Source organism: Ailuropoda melanoleuca, chromosome 10 (assembly GCF_002007445.2).
Source record: "Ailuropoda melanoleuca isolate Jingjing chromosome 10, ASM200744v2, whole genome shotgun sequence".
In the NCBI taxonomy this organism is placed as follows: Eukaryota; Metazoa; Chordata; class Mammalia; order Carnivora; family Ursidae; genus Ailuropoda; species Ailuropoda melanoleuca.
The window spans coordinates 94357969-94382399 of NC_048227.1; positions in this window are offsets into that span (position 1 = coordinate 94357969).

The following is a 24431-nucleotide window of genomic DNA, read 5'->3' on the forward strand; positions in this document are numbered from 1 at the left end:
GGTTTATGGTGGTGAACAAAACAGAGCCCCCGCCGTCTCTAAGCCTGCAGCATAGTGAAGTATAAATGCAGTCACATAACCAAACGTTTGATTGCTCTGAAACAGACAGGATCCATGATGGATAATACTAGAAGTTCAATTTAGACCAAGCGTTCATTATGGAGGGAAAGTGAAGACCTAAAGAATGAAAAAATGTCAGTTAGGCATGATGGGGAATGGAGGATGGTACTGAGCAAAGAAATAGTACGTGTGAGGGGTGGGGGTGGGGGTGGGGGAGATGGGGGAGATTTTGCTTGTCCGAGGAAACGAAGGTGTGCAGTGTGGCGTGTGAAGTGAAAGGTGAGGTAAAAGGACATGGCACTGGAGAGGTGGGCGGGGATTAGGTCATGCGGGTCTGTGTAAGTTATGGGAATGCGTTTACGTTCTCTTCAAAATGTATGGGAAACCATTGTACAGTTTTAAACAGAAGGACAACAGTGTTCAGTTAACATCTGGCAAGGATAGCTGGGAAAAGAGGTCAGAGGGAGGCCAGGGTATATGGTGGAGACCAATGGGGAAGCAATTGCTAGGTCTGGGCCGGAGATGGTCACTTGACCAGTGGGGTGACCAATAAACTGCCAGGCAGTGCTTTGTCTCCTGAAGGAAAACGGACAGTAGGAGTTACTGAGGCATTAGATTGGGGTAGGGGAGCGGGGGAGAGGTGAGGGAAAGGAGCAACTAAGAATGAGATGCAGGTTTCTGGCATGACGAACTGAGTTCATGGAGTGTCCCTCAGGAAAAGAGAAGCCTAAAGAAAGCAGTCTGAAGAGAGTGTAGGGGTCAGTCAGAATTTCCATTTTGAGGTGCATTTGAGCCATCCTATGTCTGGACTTAGCCTATGCCTGCTAACTGATGCTTGTTTCTGTGAACATGCAAGCTGCTTGAGCAGAAGAGGCGGGGCTGGGCCCCGAAGGAATGCAGGAGAGCCAGCTCTTCACCTCAGCGGACTCACTGTTGAGATGCCCCAGTGCGATCTGGTGTTTTACACAAGATGTTAAATCTGATATTTGTGAAGTGCAGCCTAGGCCCCAACTACACCCTGTGGATGAGTTGGCGGGATGGGGGGGGTCACTAAAGGAAAGGGGTATCCAATGGGTATCCACACTTCCAATCATCCTCAGAAGTCAGTGTGAAGGCCGAACATGAGGACTTGGTGATGCTGCTCTCAGGTAATAGTGTTTTGTCAGTCTAAACATTCCATCTGCCACAAGGATCAGTTCTTGAAATGGCTACCAGACAACAGAACTCTACAAATAATTCTGGAGTAGGTTTTGTTCTTATGCCAGGGACATATGCATATAAATACCTACATATAGATACATGGTTCATTTGAAACTGACTCACGTATTTCAATGCATTTTTAAAACAGGATCTATCCTAAATGACTACTTACTATACACTCGGTAAACCTTCACCACATCAGCCAAATTAGGGAAAAGACCACTTTGAATTAGTAAAAAGCTGAAATACAGAGACCATTTTGCAATCTACAACTCTAACCAAATATTTCACTGCGCTGGCTACATATCTAAGCAAACATTTCAACATCTTTTACTGAATACATAAACATTACAGAAAAAAAAATAACAATAAAAATAGCGGCTGACTTATCACGAGTAACAACTTCTCACCAGGAAACAATAATACAACATTTTTAGTGTCAAAAAAAAAAAAAAGCAAGCAAACAAACAAAAAGCCCTGTTAGTTCAAAATGATATAGCCAAAGAAAATATCCATCAAAAATAAGCAATAAAGCTACAGTTATCAAAACATACGGTATCAAGACATATAGACGAAAAGAATAAAAGAGAGAGCCCAGGAATAAATCCTCACATATTGTGAAGGCAAATGATTTTCAACAAGAGCACCAAGAACATTCAATGAAGAAAGGACAGTCTTTTCAACAAATGATGCTAGGAAAACTGGATATCCACACGCAAAGGAATGAGGTTGGATCCTTACCTTACACTATATGCAAAAATTAACTCGGAATGAATCAGAGACCTGAATGTAAGAGCTAAAAGCTATTAAATCTTAGAGGAAAACAGATTTATGACATTAGATTTAGCAATAATTTCTCAGATAGGATGGCAAAAGTATAGGTAACAAAGGAGAAAACAGATAAATTGAACTACATCAAAAATTAAAACTTCTGTGCATCAAAGGACACAATTAGCAAAGTTAAAAATAACGACTTACCAAATGGGAGAAAATATTTGCAAGTCTTATATTGGATAAGGGGTTAATATCCAGAATATATAAAGAACTTCTACAACTTAATAACAACAGCAAAAAGCAACCCAACTTAAAAATGAGCGAGGAAATTGAGTAGACATTTTTCCAAAGAAGATATACCCATGGCCAACAAACAAACACATGAAAAGATGTTAAACATCACTAATCATCAGAGAAATACAAATCAAAACCATAATGAGATATCACTTCACGCTCATTAGAATGACTACTAAACAAACAAACAAAAACAGAAAATAACAGAATCACAAGTGTTAGCAAGGATGTGGAAAATTTGGAACGCTTGTGCACTAAGGGTGGGAATGAAAAATGATGCAAATGCTATCAAAAACAGTATGGCAGCTTCTTAAAAAATGAAAAAATGGAATTATCACATGATCTGGTAATTCCACTTCTGGGTATGCATTCAAAAGTATTGAAAGCAGGGTCCCAAAAAGATATTTGTACACCTATATTACAGCAGCATTATTTACAACAGCCAGAGGGTGAAAGCCACCCAAGTATCTATCAATGGATAAATGGATAAACAAAATGTGGTGTATACATGCAATGGAATATTATTCAACTTAAAAGAACAGATATTCTGACACATGCTACAACTTAGATTAACCTGGTGGACATTCTGCAAAGTGGAATAAGACAGTCACAAAAAGACAAATGCTATATGATTCCATTTATTTGGGGTACCTAAGGCAGTCAAATTCATAGAGACATAAAGTAAGATTGTGGTTGCCTTCATAGAGACAGGAAGTAGGATGGCGGTTGCCAGGGGCTTGGGGGAGGGGGGACGCAGAGTTTAATGAATGCAGGGTTTCAGTTTTGCAAGATTAAAAGATTTCTGGAGATTGATTGCACAACAACGTGAATATAGTTCACAGCACTGAACTGTACACTTAAAAATGGTTAAGATGGTAAATTTTATGATATATGTATTTTACCACAATAAAAAGATAAAGAAATAAGACATTTTTAGAATTAAAAAAGCTGAGAGATTTTATTTCTAGCGTAATTCCACCATAAAAATACTGAAGGAATTTCTTCTGGCTGAAGGGAAATGCCATCAGAATATGACTTGGATTCACATGAAGAACTAAAGAGCACAAGAAATGGTAACTTTGCTATAACTATGTTTTTTTCTTAATTTCTTTAAGAGATAACAACTATTTAGCACAAAAATGGTAACAGCATACTGTGGGTTTTATAAAGAAGTAAAATGTAGAACAACAAAACAATAAATGGGAGTAAATGAAAGTCATACTGTTTTAAGGTTCTTACATATGAAGTATAATATTGATTCAGGGGTAGATTCTATTTAAATAAGCATAGTGAGGGGTGCCTGGGTGGCTCAGTCAGTTAAGCATCTACCTTCAAATGAAGTCACGATCCCAGGGTCCTGGGATCGAGCCCCACATCAGACTCTCTGCTCAGCAGGGATCTCGCTTCCCCCTTTCCCTCTGCATGCCATTCCCCCTGCTTGTGCTCTCTCTCTCTCTCTCTCTGTCAAATAAATAAATAAATAAAATCTAAATAAAATAAAATAAAATAAAAAAGCATACTTTCTTCCTATGATTGAGAACAAAGCCAAATGTCTACTCTCACAATTTCTGTTTAACAGTGTACTGGATATCCTTGCCACTGCAATAAGGAAAGAAAAAAAATAAAAATCAACAGATTGAAAAGAAAAATTTTAAAACCTTTATTCACAAATGTCGTCAATATGTAGATAGAAAATTCTATGAAACCTATTAAACATACTGAATTAATAAGAGAATTTAGATAGGTCACAAGATATTTAGTTAGTACACAAAACATAATTTTGGTCCTATAGTCTAGCAGCAAACAAAACTTTAAAAACAATACCATTTATTTTGGCATCAGAAAAATAAAACACTTCAGGATAAATTTAACAAATATATGAACAAGACCTGCACCCTGTAAACCACAGTGCATTGCAGAGAGAAATTTGTAAAGACCTAGTAAGTGAAGGAACATATTCGTGGCTTCAAAGTCTCAATATTGTTAAGATATCAATTCTTCCCAAATTGATTTACAGATTTAACATTACTCCTATCAAAATTTCTAGGAGATTTTTTTTAGAACTTGACAAGCTTAATCTAAAATTTATATGAAAATGCGAAGGACCTAGAATTGGTCCTTGAATATTGACCTACTGATTGTTTCAAAAAACATTGTTGAAAACTAAGACCAAAGGTAGAGAATTTACAATAATGGATTTTCAAGACTTACTATAAAGCTACAGTAATCAAAAACATATACCAGCTCTAGCATAAGGATAGACAAACAGGTTAATGTACTACAAGAGAGTCCAAAAAGATTATACACACGTATATATTGTCAGTTGATTTTGACAATGGTACTGAAAGAATTTAATAAGGAAAGGTTAGTCTTTTCAACAAATGGTGCTGAAAAACCTGACTATATTCATATATAGAGAAAAAATAAATCCTGACTTATATTTTTATATCATCTACAAAAACTAATTTGAAATGGATTATATACCAAAACATAAGACCTAAAACTTTTTTTTAAAAAATTCGAGTAACCCCTATTCTGATTTATTTAAAGCCAGTGAAAGGGAACAATTAATGCTATAGGAAATAAATGGTTAGAATGATGAAGTACTGTTTTAAAAAATTTCTGAAGGACAGACTCATGAGAAAGCAGAGGGGGTCTATGTGGACATGCTAATCTTTTACAAGAATGACTTTTTCCCCCAAGTGTCAAAAAAAAAAGGGGGGGGCGCCTGGGTGGCACAGCGGTTGAGCATCTGCCTTCAGCTCAGGGCATGATCCCGGCATTGTGGGATCGAGCCCCACATCAGGCTCCTCCACTATGAGCCTGCTTCTTCCTCTCCCAACTCCCCCTGCTTGCGTTCCCTCTCTCACTGGCTGTCTCTATCTCTGTCAAATAAATAAATAAAATCTTTAAAAAAAAAAGATAATAATGGAAATCTACAAAAGGATGAAGCATGGGAAGTTTGGGGAACGAAGCTAAGGGAGTTTGTATCTGATAACAAGCAAAGTGGAACGCCGAGAAGTTGTGAATCTTAAGGAAAAAGTCATCCAAGTCGGTGCAGTCACCCCCAGAAATGTGAGGGGCTGCTGCTGGGGATAAGTGAAGGGAAAATTGAGCCGCATTGGGGGTTCAGCTAAATTTAGAAACTACACACTTTTCATTGCGCTAATTGGCACAACTATTCTCTTGGACAACCAAGCAGGAGAGCTTGAAGTTACTGGTTTAGGAAATGTTTTATTCCTCCCTCCCACAGTGTTCTCACATCTTACATTCCTTCCCATTCAGCCTCCTGCAGTATGGGCCCTACCCGAGACAACCTACACCCCAGCTTCCCAGCGGGGTCTCTGTCTCCAGTGCTTTTCTTCCATACTTGTCTTCTTACTATGAAGGCTTAGACCTTTGCATGCCCATATTCAAAAACCTTCCACAGCTCCCAGTGTAGGGTGCCAGTTAAATGAAAAAGGTTCATCAGCTAAGCCCACCTCCCATTTAAGACCGTAGTGGAAGCCAGAGCACATAGCACCTTCATGGACCAAACGCTCACTCAGCAGCTTTCTCATGACACTGCTAAGCCTTCGCCCAGCCACATATATATTGATAATAGCTGACATTAATGATCTATGATGTGTGGCACGTTGTTCTAAGCACCTGGCATATGCCGGCCTATTCAATTCTCATAACAACCTCTGGGGAAAGTTCTAGCTTTCTCATTTGATAGCAAGGAAAATGAGATACAGAGAGGCCAAGACAATTGCCCCAGTCAGAGTCAACGAGTGAAAGCCCAGGGATTCAAAGCCCAGGCAGCTGGGTTCCATAGCCATGCACTTAACCCCCACTCTAAGGATAGGCACTTGCTTGCCTTGCAACACCTGTGTCTGAGTCTGTTTGTTCAAGTCAAAATCTAGGATCTGCGATCCACCTTCCCTTGTCATGACCCAAGAGAACATCGTTTTTTTCTGGTTCTGGAAGCTACATGCCATCTTGAAGCAAAGCTCTCTCCTCCCCCAACTTCTTGTTGGGGTTCAACCCCGGCCACAGCCCTTGTCTGTGATGTTTCTCAATGATGTGTTCATGTTTCTGTCCTCCCTGCTCGATAGTGAAAAATGATTACTAATTTTTAAATGCTGGTTATAAGTATTAGGAAGTTTAAAAAAAAAAAAAAGATTGAAAGGGGAAAGCCCATCCTCGTAATGAGTAAGTGGTTCCCTAAAAGATTATTTTCACCCTTCCCTGTACCTTGAAGTTCCAGGTCCAACACAAAACTATCTTTATTTTCTTAATATCTTAGTTTACCCTGTTCTGTCGGATTAATTCTCATTTGCAAGAAGACTCGTTCTTTTATTCATTTCTTTTCTTAAGAAAGTCACGGTTGGAAAAAAGAAATGTTTAAGTAATTTGTTGGCCTTCCTCAAGAAGTTCATTTCCCCTTTCCAGACTCAACGGTTACCCCCTCCCCCATGCTCCAGAAGCAAGCTAGAGGTCACAACAACCTTTGCTATCTGAGACACTTTCAAGATTCCATCGTAGATATAACCCTTATCAGTTTGAATGTGTTTACCATGTCACATAAAGTCCAAGATAAATGCTAGTATTCTTCAGACTCAAACCCTGCAGCCTTTCAAAGTTTCTCAGGCACAGGTCTGTCCCTCAAGACAGAGCAAAAGGGCTTGTCATGAAGAGCACAAAACCCCCACCTTCCCACGCTTCAGTGTGAAAGCCCTATCGTGAAAACACGGTACATTATCCGTAACACACATTTCTCTCTGACTTCAGTGACGCTAAAAGGCCGTGCTAACAATGGCTTTGGCATAGTTCCAGTGTCTCTGGGCACCTGCTCCTTAACGTAAAGTGAGTTCACAAAGGCTGGGGTTTCATTTCTGAGGATAGCAGATACTGTAAATACTGTACACTTTTGTGTCTACACAGACAAGTAAAGCAGTGAATTGGGGCAATTATCCTTGTAATTCAAGTGCGCCCTTTCCTCCCCCCATAGGTATTTTGGCTTCAATTATCTGAATGTTTCGAGCAAAAAGTATCTTTTTCCCCCTTGGATACTCGTTTTGTTTCTCTATTTCCAATAGATGAATTCAAAGTATTCCCTAGTCTGTATCTACAGATGAGAGAAACGTGTACAAATAAATTATTTCAGAAGCAATGCTTCTCTTTTTTTTCTAAGGGAGAGCCATTTGCACCTCCAATATGGTGCAACAAGCAAAAAATATAGTGTGCCTGTGAGGTTGGAGTCCCACCCACACTGGGACGTCCTGTTCCCCATTCTCCAGCCCCGAGGAGCAGGGAGGACGAGAGAGGCCCAGCCACCAGGGATCTGACAGAAGCTGTCATCCAGTAGACAGGAGCGCAATTCACCTGTGGCCCGCATGTTATCACCAGACGTGTTGACAGGCGTGGGGGCTGGGGAGGGGGGCAAAGTCTTCCATGCCAGCAGATGAAAGCCTGGAAGGTTCCTTCCCCTCTCACCCAGCAGGATTGAGAGACAGCTGCGGCATTGCTGATGGCCATGAGCCTTTTCAGGCATGGACAGGTAGTCCCTAGACACTTTGTGGAACCCTTCTCAGGGCTTCAGGGTGCCGGTGGGGGGATGGGGGGCGAGGGAGGGGGATGTGAGAGGAGGGTGCTCACAGGATGGGATTCAAAAGCGTGGTCCTCTGTGTTAGAGTGCGCGTATTAGGGGATTAGCTGGCGACCTTGGGACCGGGATGAATCCCCCATCCCAAAGCGTTCACATTTGCTTAAGGGAAGAAGTTTCTGTGCTTTGGCAGGTGAGCCAAGCCGTCCTTTTTTATTGCTGTCTGTCCTTTCAACTAGATTATGAAAGGAATGTGTTGCTTTCTTTCAAAATTGTGTAGACAGGAGGACTTTGTTACAGGAACCTTTAATGGACCGTAATTGAGTAAAAAAAAAAAAAAAACAACAAAACACGTTTAAGCTACCTAGTAAGTTCATCCTCCGATTATATGCCAGAATCTCTGAAAATGACTGGTTTTGGTGTTATCAAACATAGGACAAAGGGAAGTGCAACTCTAACAGGCCGCACGTAACTGAAGGGGAAAACTGTATGGTTTTCATTGTATTGTGGCTACAATTCCAAGGTTTCAGACTACAGGAGATTCTAAAATAGTCTTGGTCCCCTTGGTGTTGATTTGGAGAGCTTGTTGATTCCAAATGACTGCAGAGTGAGCAAGCGTGGGTGTATTCTGCTCGGAAGTCGATTTCTTTGTAAACCAGCTGGTAATAAGAACAAGATGCCCATTTCTGGAAAGGGGGAATCTACGAGGCCATATAACCAAGAGATGTCAAGAAGCTGGATTCATGAGAGCTAGGACGAACGAGGTGACTGGTGGGAGCTGTTTAAGATAAATGGCCCAGATAAGAAGTCTGTTATCAAGTTCTGGGAATTGTCAGCAACTACTGTGGCCACAGGGATGAAAGAAAAATTATTTCATGATGCTAAAGTTTTTGTTTTCTGGTCATAAATCAATATTTTTTATGTCAGTTTACCTTAAAAGAAACATTTAGTTACATGGGGTATTTTACCATAATTTATTACGGCTTTGGGCCACAAACAGCAGGAGGAAGCCAGAAATACAAGGCCCTGTAGGGAATGAACCTTGCTTAGAGCTTGAACGGTTCTGGCGGGTGGTCAATGGCATCAGCCACCTGCTAAAGATCTCCAGCCATTCCTCCCTTCCTCTGTGGATGTGTTTAGGGATCCCCAAAACTATCCCTTGCTGAAACTTAATTCCTATGTACCTACCTGCTATCCAGCCTCTATCATTTTTTCACAAAACCTTCAAGCCTATATCTGCCCATTTGGCTCCCTCTTCAACCCTGAAATTTCTGCCTCCACCATCCAGATGGGACCATGCCTTTCAAAGTCTTCTGTGACCTCCCCCTCTCTCCTCCTTTCTGTCTCCCCCAACTCCCACCCTGCTCTCTCCCCACCCTCTCTCCCAAATTCAAATGCAGTGCACTGGTCAGTGTATCTTTCTTCTTAGCCCTTTGATCCGGGACATTTTTGACCACTAGATCCTTTTAAAAATAATTCCTTTGACTTCCAAGTTCTCAGCAATTCTCTGTCTGGTCCTGTGTCGCCTTGGCATTTCCCTTCCTCCTCGCCCCCTTACCTGTGGGTACCTTCAAATCTCTATAGTGTAGACATTCATTCCTGCCCCCATCTTCTCCCCAAGACCTTTCATTCACTCTCCAACTCCACTGAAATCCTCATCTCCGGGATTGATCCCTTTCAGCCGACTACAGTCAGGCCAACCCACTCAACCGGTATTGGGTACCTGTCTTATGTGTCCAACTGCCTACAAGATAGTTCTGTTTTTCCTGATGGCACAGGAAGCCAAAAATGTCCATCTTCCCTCCTAAAACTACCTCCTCTTCTCAATGGTCCCATTTCTGGTACCACTCTTCCTGCTTCGTGTCTTTGAAGCTAAAAACCCTGACACGTGGTTCCTTCCTGTTCCTCAGTCTGCATAGCCAAGCTGTCACGTTTCTGACTTCAGGGGGGCTCTTTGTACAGCCTTTCCTTGCTCCCTCTCCTTAGCTCCCTTTTCTCTTGGTTTCTTTCCTCTTTGACAATTATGTCTATGGGTCCCGTACTCGTGGCTCTTCTGCTACGTCTTCCTTGCACCAGGCTGGCCTTGGATCCTCCCTGTCTGTCCTTCCACCCATCCCTGCAGAAGCCCGAGCGGCTACTGTAACCTCTGCATGGGGACTCACAGGTCTCCCTGTAGGCTGTGGCCGCAATGGCCTATATTTGAACCCTAACGGTAACACTTACAGACCATTTGCTGCCCATCCTTAAGAGCTGTAGGTTTTTCTTTTGCAATGTCTCTGATACCTGCCTCTTCCTTCCCATTCCCCCACCAACCACCTGAGTTCAGACCCACTCCCATGGTCCCCTGGACAGGGGCAAAAGCTCCGCACCTAGTCCTCATCCCAGCTCCCCGTTTCTAACCATCCTCATCCCCATCCTTGCTATGGTGCTCTGCGTCTCAGTTTATGGAAGGCTTTCATATATTCTCCTATCATGTCATCCTCATAATAACCTTTTGCAGTGCAGAGAGGAGAGGAGCAGATGAAGAAACTGAAGCTTAGGATGGTTAGGTGGTGGTCCAAGATTTCAGGTGACTCATGGAAGCAGGACCCACATCCCTCAAGCCCCAGGATCTGAGCCCTGCATTCACTTATAGTGCTCAGAAGCTCAACAACAATCCTATCACTTATCTGCTTAAATCTTCCAACGGCTCCTCACTGTCTACAAAATAGAGCTTAATGTCATCAGTCTGGCTCTCCAGGTGGAAACCCCATAGCCTGGTTCCAGATTACTTCTCCAGGATTATTTCCTGAAGAAATTCATTCCTCTTGCAATTTCTTATCTGTACACCAAACTCCGAGAAAAGGTGCCCCCTGCAACTCAGAGCCCATCTCATAACTTCAGCCTATTGTATAGTCTCTTCCCCTCTTAGCAGCTAGTGTCCTGTTTTAGAAATGTGAGACCATGGCACTGCTCCGTGTCACACGCTGGGTAAAATACCTAGTCGATACCGTGGTGCACACACTCGCTCTGGCTTTGAGTCCTGTAACTCACCTCCTGCAACGCGTGCCCCGCTGGTTCACCTGTTCTCCTCAGACATGCCCCGTATGTTCCCTCCGCAGGCCCTTGGCACCTGCTGCTCCCCCCGAGGGGGGTGCTTCAGCTGCTGAAAACTGCTCTCGTGTGCATCGGGTTTCTGTTTGTCAGAAGGATTTTCCCACCACCTTCCCCGTCACTCTCTGCCCTGTTATCCTACCATAGTCTAACACCACCTGGTATGTTAGCTTTATTTATTGGGTGTGTTTCTCCTGCCCCTGGAATGTAAGCTCAGTGTGAGTGGGGACTTGGTGTGTCTAGTTTATTCCTGCATTCCCCACACCCAGAACCATGCTGGGTGCACGGTAAATGAACACTTGCCAGACGAATCAATCAATCAGTGAAAATGAGGCTACTAGTCATTGACTGTCTTCTGCATTTTCTCGTGCTGCTCTTTCTGCCTAAAATTCATGGAGTGTCCACTTTGCACTGGGTCCCACAAAGGGATCAATGCCATGCCTCAGTCCATCAACACCCAATTCACCGCCTGAGCGTCCCTGACCACGTTCCTGCAGGTTGGCTCACTACCTTCTATGCTCCAATAGCAATGGATTTGTGTCCCTTTTGTGATATTTATTGCCTCCTACCTGTGGTGTGGATGCTTCTATATATATCCCAACTGCCAGGTCAGACCAACTGTCCCAGGGGCAGAGACCTCCTTGTATCTGTAACAGCACCGGGACACGTCTCGACATATAGTGATGATTTAAGTAGAGTGGTATTTATAAATATATTGTAAGAGCATGATTGCACATATAATTCAATGCATACATAGAAAAGTAAATACAAATGAAAGAATAGGATGGGCATAAGAGCATAAGTAACAAAGGAAAGAGAAATATGGAGGAAAACCCAAGGGAAGCATGGATTTATTATCCTTCCCAAAAGTGCACCCCCTTTCCTTGAAAAAATGCCCTGGGCAACATGACTGGTTAATTTCAAATGACCTTGACTTCAATTTGTTCATTCAAAGCCCAGGGCCGGCCCGCGGGGGGAAGGTGGAAAAGCCAAGATAAGGACAGATAGCCATCAGTCTTCTGTGTGAGGAGCCCGCTCTGCAAATGTCCACAGTCGTCAGCACTTTTCCCCACTGACCCGCTGACATTGTTCTGACTAACCTGTGCGCTGCCAGAAAGTTCAGTGACCCTCGGCCAGCGGGGGTCACAGGTCCCTTTCCAGCGTCCCAGGGGGGCCCTCCCTGGGGCTGTGCACTGACCCAGCGCGGGGGCTGGGGGTCAGCAGGGCCAGCCGGCAGGGACAGGACAAGGGAAGGGGCACAGGACAGTCCAAGCCCCCTGCTGCAGTACCGCGTGACTGCTCTGAGGTGAGAACTCAGAAGCAGGAACGGAGGGAAAGCCTCTAAGCCCAGGGTGGCTGCAGCAGCGCCGTGTCTGGTTTTCCTGGCCAGGGGGCAGGTCTGCTGGGCCACAGGACAAGTCTGTGGAGAGCCATGGAGCCTGGGTCTGAAGGCACAGCAGGAAAGCACAGCCAGGCCCACTCTGCTCCGCCTGTCGGGGGAGGGGCTGGTGGGTGTCACAGCTGTGCTGGCAGCTGGTCGGCAGCTGTTCAGGCTTGGCCCCTGCTGGCCCAGTGCCAGCGGCCCTCCGGACTCACCTCAAGCTCACGTGTACCCCTCTCCTGTCCACCACGGGCAGTTTGGAACAGGCACGGAATGTGGCATCTACAAAAATTCAAGGCTTCAAGGAGAGTCAGGTACCCCCTGTACCCCAAGTTTCCCATCTGTAAAATGGGTAAGAGAATGCTTATCTGATCTGTGCCTCAAATAAATTACTTATGAAACATTTCCTGGTAAACTATTGTTCTTACCATACTGACATTAGCTTCCTTCAACCTCCCTTTAGAATATAAAAATATTAGTTACTTAAAATTGAAAGGGGATCCCACAGATTTTATTTCAAAATATTATTATTTTGGTGGGTGCAGGAAATGGGGCTTGCTAAGATGATCTGAGCACCAAGGGTGACTTTGACAACAGCAGAGTTCCAGGCTGTCCCTATGGTGTGATTCTAAGGGCTAGCAGAAATCATTCCAGACAAGCTTTATACCTCCCACCCCCAAAACACACACACACTCTCTCTCTCTCTCTCGCTCTCTCTTTTGCCAGTACCTGATTCCTAAAATGCCACCATCACTTAAGCCAAGGCAAGAGTTCAAGGCTAAAATGAGAAACTATGTTAAGTCATTGGCATAATTGAACCCTGGCTCCTTTCTAAGGGGAGTAGCTTTCTAGAGAAGGACACAGATGAAAAACAACTGTGCATTTGACATAGAAGAGGGCGTTGTTTTAAAATGTTTGTGAAGAAAAAAACAAACAAAGAAAAGAAGCTACTAGGTACTGCTTTTGTCCTCCAAGACTTTCTACAATTTTCAGAGAGTACATAGATGCTGGTACACTAACTCCAGAATCAGAGTTCTGTCTGGTTAGGGCATCCCTGGCTGGGGGCCCAGGAGGAGTACTTTAACCTGACCGGCCAGGTAGACATCAGAGGGTCCTAGACATCTGAGGGGGCAGGAGGAGGAGTTTTGGGGTCAGCCCAAAGACAGGAAAAAGCACCCCCATGTCAGGAAGAATGATCTCTCACACTATCCTTGTCAACGGCTGAATTTTGCCTGATCTTACTAGAGCAGTAAGAAGTAGGAGACATGATCTCATATTTATTGTGTTCTACTCCAATAAACCAGCTACCGTTGATTGAATGCTTACGCTGTGCCAAGTGTTATTTTAACCACTTTACATTTAAGCCTTTGCAACAATCCCATGAGGAAGGTCTACTTACCATCCCCATTTCACAGATAAGGAAACTGAAGCACAGAGTTGTTAAATTAGCTGCCACAGGGCCCCCAGCCCCTAGGAGACCTTAGGATTTGAACCCAGGCATTATGACTTCAAGGTCCACTCTCTTAGCCAGATGCCTGACTACCTTGTGCAAGGGAATGGATACAAGGCCAATGGAAGGTTTTCCTTCTCTTAGGACACTGACCCAGCCTGAAGTACATCCTTCACTCTGGCCTCACCTGCCGCCTTCCTGGGGCACAGCATAGCTTCAACTCATTTCTCTTTCATTCCTATAAAGGCTAACTATATTTTCAAGAGTGCCCACAGCAAGAAGCTAGTTGGAGAGGCCTGGATTCTTCATCTTCCCTCTGCGCTGATGTAGGGGCCAGTCCTTCAAGCCACTGTGGCCAGAGCTGGGAGCCCACCACCCTTCCAGCGAAGAAGGCGGACCTAGCTCAGAGCACCCTAGGTAACAACAGCTGTTTCTCTTCAAGCGGGCACACAAGCGCATGCGCGTACAGCGGCACATGCGCAAAGAGCGGCACATGCGCACTCAGTGGCACATGATGCGCAAACATGGACACGGAGCGGAGACCCTCGTTGTGTTTAACCCCCGACCAGTGATCGCACAGGCAAGTTGCTGATTGCTGCTACTGAGACTAAATTGCTCACTTCCGTGTATTTTCACCTTGCCCTCTTCCCTCCTCCACTGGAAAGCGGGGCTCCCCTCAGGCATTTCATCCAGGCCCGTTGGTTCTATGCAGAATAAGCATTCCTCTCAGTTTTGGGACGTGGTGTTTGCAAAGAAGAGGTCAGGCTCATGTGTTTCAAGAATGGCTCAAAAGTATGGAGAGTGAGTTCGGGAGCTTGGGGTCTGCTGTCCTTACCCATCAATGTTGGTAATTATTACTATGAATCTCTAAACAATGAGCTCCAAAAGGATAGGGACAATTCTTTGACCACGTTTATTTCTCCAAATCCTAGAATAAGACCTGGCATATGGGAAGGAAGGAGAAACCGAATGTGTAACTCAGACACCACCCTTCCTTCATGGGGCACACAGACGATGACGGGTAAGAAGAGAAAGAAATGGCATTTGGTTGGGCAGATTCAAAAAGACTGGTTGAAGACTCTGGCCTTGGAGAGGGACCTTGAAGGACAAGTGGATTTCAGTAGGAAAAGAGGCGTGAACAAGGCATGCTTCAGGAAAGCGTGGGAATATTCAGGAAACAGGAGGTGGTTTCCTTTGGCCAGAGCACAAGGTACATATAAAAGAGCAGCAGGAGCCAGAGCGAGGCGGTGTTTGGACCAGGCTGGCAAGGATGTGAGCACCCCCAGCAGCACTGGGCTGGATGGCGCAGCAGGAAGGCCAAGGTGAAAGGGGCTGGCTGCCTTCCATGTTGTCCCACCTCCATTTCTCCACTGGTTCCAAGAATCAGTTCCTCTGCGTTAAGTGGATGGAGGGACTTTCCTGGCCACCTATCTGTGCAACTAGACTTCACAGAGCGTGCAACGATGGCTTTCTATTTAGAACCAGAAATCAGGCTTTGGGACGTCATTCTCCACAGGTGGGGAAGGGAATGGATTGTTACTTACTTGTGGAAAGACTATTTGGAGTATGTAGCAATTCTATCAAGCTCTGATAGACTGTCCCAATTACTAGCACAAGCCTTTGGTCAAAAAGCATATCTTCAGGGGCGCCTCAGTGGCACAGCGATTAAGCGTCTGCCTTCGGCTCAGGGCGTGATCCTGGCGTTATGGGATCGAGCCCCACATCAGGCTCTTCCGCTATGAGCCTGCTTCTTCCTCTCCCACTCCCCCTGCTTGTGTTCCCTCTCTCGCTGGCTGTCTCTATCTCTGTCGAATAAATAAATAAAATCTTTAAAAAAAAAAAAAAGCATATCTTCAACTTCCCACATTTGAATTATGCAAATGGACTCATAAGTAGGGAGAGTTGAAGTGCGAGAATAGAGCAATGGGGGGGGTGGCGCCTGGTGGTTCAGGTGGTTAACCGTCTGCCTTTGGCTCTGGTCGTGATCCCAGGGTCCTGGGAATGAGCCCTGCATCGGGTTCCCTGCTCAGCAGGGAGTCTGCTTCTCCCTCTCCGTCTGCTGCTCTACCTGCTTATGCTTTCTCTCTGTCAAATAAATATAATCTTAAAACAAAACAAAATAAAAGAATAGTTGGCAAGCCCACACAGTTTTCTAGAAATAAGGCAAATGAGTAAAAGATATTCTCCATGTAAAATGTTATAAGCCTCATGAGGCTGAAGTCCTGTAGGGCCAACCCCTGCTCCAGCCTCACTCCTCCGTCTGTCCCCCCATGCCTCTACTGAGTGGACCATTGGGATCATGCTATTGTCTCTATCTCCAGAACTTTTCCCTATGTATTTGCATATTTAGAAAATTTATACTCATGTCTGATGTTCATATACCTAAGTGTATTGCATATGTGGTTTCAAAATTTATTTTGAACAGGTTGGAGGCAGAAGGTCAGCAGAACACGGTATGTGCTGCAGTGCTGCATGAAATTAATATTCGATAAATCAAACATTTGTCCACTTACACTTGGATTTTTCTTTCATGCTCAGGGAGGTGTGGAAGCATAAAGTTGATACTGTATGTTCCTGCCTGGGTTCTTTTGCACTTCTTGTCATTACGAAAAGTGTTAGTTGTCACAGCATAAAATTTAGAAAGTTAGAATGCTTTTTCATGTCACCGATTGCCAAGGATCAGCTCTCCCTCCAGATGAATTAACTACTGATCCTTATTCCTCTCTCCTAAAATGACATGGCTCATCTCGCCTCTGATGATTTCATTAGGGGACAAGCGAAGGCACATCATCCTCCCCTGACAGTCTGTCTTCCTCTTTATCTTCGTGTGGCACTCGGGTCCACGTTGGTTATTGCCAAATAATTACAAAAAATCTCTTCTGCTTTCATTGCAAAGGCAAATGACAAATTGCTTTGGGGTCAGGTTTTATGAACATAATAAAATCCCCTAATGGGCTTCAGGTGCACTTTTGCCACCAGCCGTGAGGCCATCTTGAGGTCACTAAATGGATATTATCATAGTTTAGAGATATGGATAGGACAGGTGCACCTGACGTTTCTCTTCCACCCTGTCTTTTAAAGGATTTCCATTAAACTCTGGAAGTCTTAGATGCTGGTTTGCTATATGAAGGGAATATGCTTTTACCATTCAAACTTCCTAAAAAATTCTATTTCTGATGTGACTTTATAAACCTCAAGAGCAATCTTCCCCACTGCCTCTCTTGTGCCATGAAGCCATGTATCTCTGTTTATCACTAAGCGTGGTTCCCTGTCAGTGTATAAATCATGCCTGGTGACAGTACCCCAATGGCAGCATCGGCTTTCGAAGTCAGGCAGTCCTTTGCTTCCCATGGCTGCTCTCTTGCAAGTGAGTGGGGATGCAGCACTGCAGATTTGGGAATCTGAGGTCCCATCTGATATGGGAGCATTAGGAAGATACATATTTAAAAAGGGAGCATTGTGCTATGCTAACCTCGTAAGTTACAACGTATCAATTACACTCAACTATAACTTTTGCCAAATTTTGAAATCTTCATATTAAAATGTTCAAGATTTATATTAAAATAGTTGTCTCCAGGGGTGCTGGGGTCGCTCAGTCAGTTAAGCGTCTGCCTTCGGCTCAGGTTATGATCCCAGAGTCCTGGGATCGAGTTTCACATTGGGCTCCCTGCTCAGCGGGGAGTCTTCTTGTTCTTCTCCCTCTGCCCCTCCCTGGTTTATGCTCTTTCTCTCTCTCTCAAATTAATAAATAAAATCTTTTTTAAAAATTAAGTAATGGGGCGCCTGGGTGGCACAGTGGTTAAGCGTCTGCCTTCGGCTCAGGGCGTGATCCTGGCGTTATGGGATCGAGCCCCACATCAGGCTCCTCTGCTATGAGCCTGCTTCTTCCTCTCCCACTCCCCCTGCTTGTGTTCCCTCTCTCGCTGGCTGTCTGTATCTCTGTCGAATAAATAAATTTAAAAAATCTTTAAAAAAAATTAAGTAATAATATAGTTATCTCCAGGGGACTATTGAGTGAATAGTCACTCATCAGTCGCCTGATGAGTGAAGGGAAGGGTTTGGTGTTCCCTTTATCATGCCTCAGAACGACAAGCATACCCAGGGTGTGCCTCTGGAACATCTTCAGAGGGGCAGTGTTGCCATGTCTCATGGAACACCATCCTCCCCCTGGGATTCCACAGCTCCTTCCTGGGCAGAACACTGCTCTGGTCCTCCACCCTAGCCTCCTGCCCACCTCACCTCCTGCCTGGGTGAGGGGAAGAATGAGCACCCTGTTCCCAGCAGCTTACCCTAAGTGCTGCCTGTTGGCCCCTTTTTGGCATCTACAGCCAGTGGTGACAGGGATTGTGGCATCTCCACTCCCCAAAAGGCTGGGAGGGCCACATCCCATCAGGAGCTGAGTCTCAACTAAGCCCAACCCCAAGGGTTGCCTTGGTTACATCACTTATTTGTCTGATGTGGTTTCCCCTTCTGAAGAAAAGCCCTTTCAGTCAGTTCAGTCTGCCTGCAGAGCACGGCTTCCCTTCTACCAGGAGGCTATGACCCGCCTTTAAAGTACGTACCATGCAGAGCACAAAAGTCACGGGCATTACAGCATCGGTGCCAGACAGAACTGCACTCAAACCCAAGCCCAGCACCTTCTAGCTGTATGGCTCTGGGAAAATTCCCAATCTCTGTAGTGCGCCACTTCTTTATCAGAGAAGTGGAAGCAAGGACGATGTGCTCTCTTTTTCATAGGGTGCTTTGTTATATTAATGAAATAATACAAACAAAGCACTTAGCAATATCTAGCAATATAGCCATCTCTCAAAAACAGTAGCCGTAATGAAATGTCTTTTCCAACAGTTAATGGATAAAAAGTTAAATAGATTAACTGTATATGTCCCATTGATGAAGAGAGCAGTAAACTAAAAGAAAATAACCTATCGGAGGTGCAGACATATTTCAAATGACTTCTATGAGGAGGCCGGAGCGTCCGTTCAATCTCCCCTTGGCCCGGTCATCCCCAGCATTACACAGTTAGAATAAATATTTGGAAAGGTAACTCTGAGCTAATATAATATTGTATCAGGGAGGAAAGCAATCATTTTAAGACAACCTTTTTAGGCATCAATATGTCTAGAGATTTTCTACATAATGTATTGCAAAAGAAAGGGAATTCTGGTGACCTGAAAATTCAGGGAGTCCTGTTTCCGGAGGTTTTATTTTATCCAAACTTGACTGAATTGAGTGGAGGACATTTGTGGATCAGAAGATTTGGGGCTGCATGGGGCAGAACTAGCACCCATCATGTTTCTCTTCTCCATCCTCCAAGACTGTGTCATTACTCATGATATATGGCTTAAGCCTTGGAGTAGAGAGCACGGAAAATGCATAATCACCAGATAATCTGCTCCACTCACATCATGCTTTCTCTTGCTATACCATTAACCCTAAAGATACTCCTATGAGGCAAATATTCGTATGCAGAAATTACGAATTCCTTTTCATTGCTGGAGAAATGAGGGAAGGCAGTCAGCAGTTGAAATGCCACTTGAAATTGCAACAGCAGCTAGTCTTCTCCAATTAACACCAGTATTTAGGTCCATAGTTCCCCTACCACCTACCACATTGTCTTTGAAGACTTGTGAAGAGCTATAGTTCTGACTTCCCCCCTAACCTGCATATGACTGATTTAGGGGCGAATGACCGTTTCAGGGAGGGTGTGCTCCATCTCCCGGGTGGAGGCACAGTAGCCCATTCACTCTGCTGATCTCCGAGTGACTCACAATGCAGCTGCTTAGATTTATGGCCAGTTGATGGATTTAAGGGCTCTTGGCTCTTTTGTTGAAATTCATATTAATAAAGAAGGGGGCTTTATGAAAACGTACTGTTGCATGGAGTGAATGCATGAAGCATTGCAGTGCAAGGATTATGATGTCCTCACAACTAAAAACGTGGAGTAGAACTATGCTTTCTTTCATCAGTTTCTGCAGTCTTAAAAGCAAATAGGCTTTGAGGGAATTTACCCATAAAATTTGCAGGATAAAGTAAACTCTGGCAATTATATATAAAGTCCTGTTTTCCTCTTCACCACCACCACCACCAAGAAGTTACTTTTACTGCCAAGAAGTATTTTTTTAAATCAGACATAAACACTCCAAGGTTGAATTCTGGCAAGTTCTTTTCTTGTCCAAGTTCTTAATTTATGCCTATATGCAGCATACATCAGTTCTCAGCTACTTAAGAGAAACCAAACCCTGGTTATGTCATACAGTAGCATAAAACTCTAAAAGAACTTTCCAAACTTATAAGGGAGAGGACCCATTGCTCTTTTTTATTAAAAAAAAAAAAAGGATCTCATCTGGCATTAAGAGTTAACCATGTTCTTAATGTACAAAACTGAATGTGAGATATCAGGAAAGAGTATTCACATTTGTTGCATATCTGCTGCTTCAGACACAGTGTCTATCTTATTTTACTTAATCAACACAATAATGCTTCAAGGTATGATTTCACTCCCTTGTGCAGATGAGGAAACTAAGGCCAGTACAGGTTAAGTAACAATCTCATCAGGGTCACGTTGAGAAACTGCAGTAGACAGAATTCTGGAAATGCTTCCTAGGATTCCATGCTTTAATCCCTGAAGCCTGTAAACGTAATAAGATATCACTCCCATGATTTTATCATAGGGCTCAGTTGACCTTAAATAAGGAGATCATCCAAGGACCTGACTTAATCACATAAAACCATAAGAGCGGAGAACTTTCTCTGCCTGCCACTGCGAAAAGAAGTTGGAGAGATTCAGAGCATGACGAGGCCTGAGGAACCACTGCTGGCTTGAAGATGGAGGAGAGGAGGCCACATGAGGATCTAGAGAGATGCCTCTAGAGGCTGTGAATGACCCTTGGCTGACAGCCAGCAAGGAGACCAGGACCTCAGTCCTATAACCACAAGAAACTGACTTCTGCCAACAATTGCAGTGAGCCTGGAAGTAGGTCCTTCCCCAGAACCTCAAATGAGAACACAACTAGCCAACACCTTGCATGGGAGGTCTTCAGCAGCAGAGCCAGGCTGGATTTCTGACCTTGGGAAGTTATGCGACAATAGATGGGTATTGTTTTAATCTGCTAAATTTGTGAAAATCTATTATGCAGCAATTTAAAAAACTAATAAAGCAATTAAGTAGAGGAGCTGAGATTCAAATTCAGCTCCATTTGGTCAACCAAGTAGATAAGACAACTTCTAACCTACTCACAAAACCTCCTTCAGTAGATTTAATGTGAAATAAAGTACTATCTCATTTCCATCAAAGATTAGAGATCAGAAAACAGATTAGAAAATTTAGGAGATTAGAATTTGTGTCCACCCGTCCCTGACTTCATCTTCAGGAACATCCACCTTTTCTGGATGAACAAACTGAGGAGCAAAGTAGTTAACTAATTTTTGTAAGAGTCACCTGATTAGTAAGTAAGAGGAAAACCACTCCTAGCTTTCCTCCAAATGCAATCTTTTTGTAGAAAATAGGAAACCGAAACTCAAGGAAACCATGTGACATGCTCTGGGTTGCAAATCTACTGGCCTCGTAATTCCTGGTCTTCGTAACACACTGACCAGGAATTCCTTGTACCTCAGCTGTCTGACCCCAGTTGCTCTGCCCCCTGCAGCCAGTTACTCAGATCAAGCACCCACAGCCTCTGTTCAAGCAACAGCTTCTGACTTGTGTGACCTCCTCACTCAGGGCCCTCCAACCTTTTCCCCAGTAGCTAACCATCCTGCCCCACGGCCTTTGAATTGACTGTGAACGTTCTGTCTTCCTGGAACACTCTCTCTGTCTTTATCCCTTCCCCTTAACCATGTTAACTCCTGCTCATTCTTCTGATCCCAGTTCAAATGACCATTTTAGGGACAACTCCCCTCAAACTCTAGAGTACATTAATTTCTTTGGTTTCCACCATTGGCACTTTATACTGATTTGGGGATTAAGTCATGGAAGTCTTTTCCACCCATTATATGACAATTGCATGGGGACTAGAATAGCATCTCTTTTGCTCACCTGTGTCTAGCATGGTCCTGGCACATACACGGGACTCAGCAAGTAACGGATGAATTAATGAGTACCTTCGTGGATTTGGGCATTAATGAAATAATGTAGCTACTCTCTAGGTCGGCAGGCCATTACATCACAGGCTGCCCCTCCAAGGGGTCAGCCAGGTGAAGGTACTTTGGCAATACTAAACCACATCTTTCTACCTCCACCATGCCTAGGCAAGGCCCAAGAAGTGAGTGTAGGGCTTTCCTAGCTCCAAAAAAACCCCCCAAAACAAAAAACAAAACCTACTTCACAATCCTGATGGGAAAACACCCTGTGCCTCCCAAGTACTTCCTCCATTTCATGGGCTGGTATTTCTCACCTCCTCACATTCACAGCTCTGACAGATCTGCTGAGAAAGAGCCACCCACCCCACCACCAGGCGACTGGCTGAAACCCAGCCACACTGGAAGCCAGTGTGTAGACGGTTACCTCCATGACTGGGTCTAACTCTTCTCACAGCAGAATTCACTTCTAAAAAACTGTTCCACATATTAGTCATTCCTGAATAAATTGGCATTTTTATTTTATTTTCTTGATGGGAGTTACTTGGAAAATTATTTGAAAAGTGGCACTAGAACGTCTCCAAGTTCTTTCCAGTTCTGGAAAATTGTCAGTCTGTGATTTTGCACCTTCATGTAGCAGCCACAGATTTACAGCGTCGTCACACTCCTTAAATGAAACCGAACAGCATCAGATTCCAGAAAGTTATCCGGCAACAGAGAGAATGCCCTCTTCTGTGAAGAGGGACTGGAGTAAGGCACTAAAGTTACTTTTAATCCCATCTGAGCTTACATATCCCCTATGCTCCTGCCAAGTAGTTAGCCTGCTATTAAAAAATACTTCAGCAGAGAAGCTGTGGCTCTAAAGAACCCATCAATAAATCACTTTATTAGATGACTACCTTCAATTATATGAATTTAAAAACAAAAAATCATGTACATGCAAGCTGACCATTATGAAATTGAATGTCTCGCCTGCCTTAGTCTATCATTGTCAATAATTACACTGTGAGTGCATAGCAGGTCATGGATTTAGGTCCTCGCTGCAGTTTGCAGGGAAGACAATAGAGGCAAGACGTGGTTTGGACATTCTGAGTGAGGAACTGTCCCCTGGGATTTTAGGAAAACCTAACACAAGAAGAGGAACTAGAACCACTCTTTGGAGGAAGAGTACATCTCCTCAAAGACATGGGAAAGCACATACCAGCCACAAACACAGAAAGTCACATGCTAATGATATGCTCTGATATGGGATTACTACTTATTGGTGGATTTGGTTGACTGAAAACTTTTGGTGGAAGAAGAAAAGGCAGGGGCGCCTGGATGGCTGTCGTTAAGCGTCTGCCTTCGGCTCAGGTCATGATCCCAGCGTTCTGGGATCGAGCCCCGCATTGGGCTCCCTCCTCAGTGGGAAGCCTGCTTCTCCCTCTCCCACTCCCCCTGCTTGTGTTCCCTCTCTCACTGCCTCTCTCTTTGTCAAATAAGTAAATAAAATCTTAAAAAAAAAAAGGAAAAAGAAAAGGCAAGATGGTCTGATATGGGCTAGATTAATTGACCCTGAATATTGGACTAAGAAATTTGAATTTGATTCTATAACTAGGGAGCCACTGAAGTTTGTTCAAGGAGTGGCTGATGTGCATGTAACTGAGGTTCACCCAGCCCTATGAGGGCAGTTGTCCCCGACTTTACCTGTACACTCTGAGTATCAAGTTGAAGAGTGGGGTCCCCATGATTTAGCATCTTCCTTTAACAGTCCTGAGGGTTACTATGAATACATAGTATTGTGACATCATCAAAAAAGAAATTTATTGAAAATTAACACATCCACGTTATAGGATATGCATGTTTACAGTTTTTAAGAACAATGAATGTGGGCGCATGGGTGGCTCAGGCAGTTAAGCGTCTGAGTCTTGATTTTGACTCATGTCATGATCTCAGGGTTGTGAGATGGAGCCCTGAGTTGGGCTCCACACTGAGAGTGAAGTCTGGTTAAGATTCTTTCCTTCCCTTTCCTTCTGCCCCTCCCCCATCTAAATTAATTAATTAATTAAATAAAAGCAATCAATGTAAGTAAATACGTAGACAACATACTGCCAATAGTATGCAGAAGTCCCAGTGTTTGAACCCATCTTATGAAGAAATCTGTGAAACAAGACTGATGGTGTGAGGATTCACAACCATCACCTTCTTTTAAGGGAAATATCTTTGCTCTGAGCCTGTCCAGTTCTCCTTTTACCTTTCTGCTTTAGGATAGTTAGGTGGTCCTTGTAGGTGTCTCAGGGGTCCGCTTTCCATGATAATCCACAGTGGGTTATTACCTTACATCAGAAATAAAACAGTATAATTGAAAGATCAATTCCCAGTCAAGCCTGCAATTAGTCAAAGCTAAGCTTGGAGCTAAGAGCAGCTTCCTCAATTATAATCCCAAACTCTAGCTACGTCTTTTTCCACTTAACCCCTGTGCGAGTCTGGACAACACTGACATTTAATTAGATGTGTTCTCCTCCAATGTGTGCTCC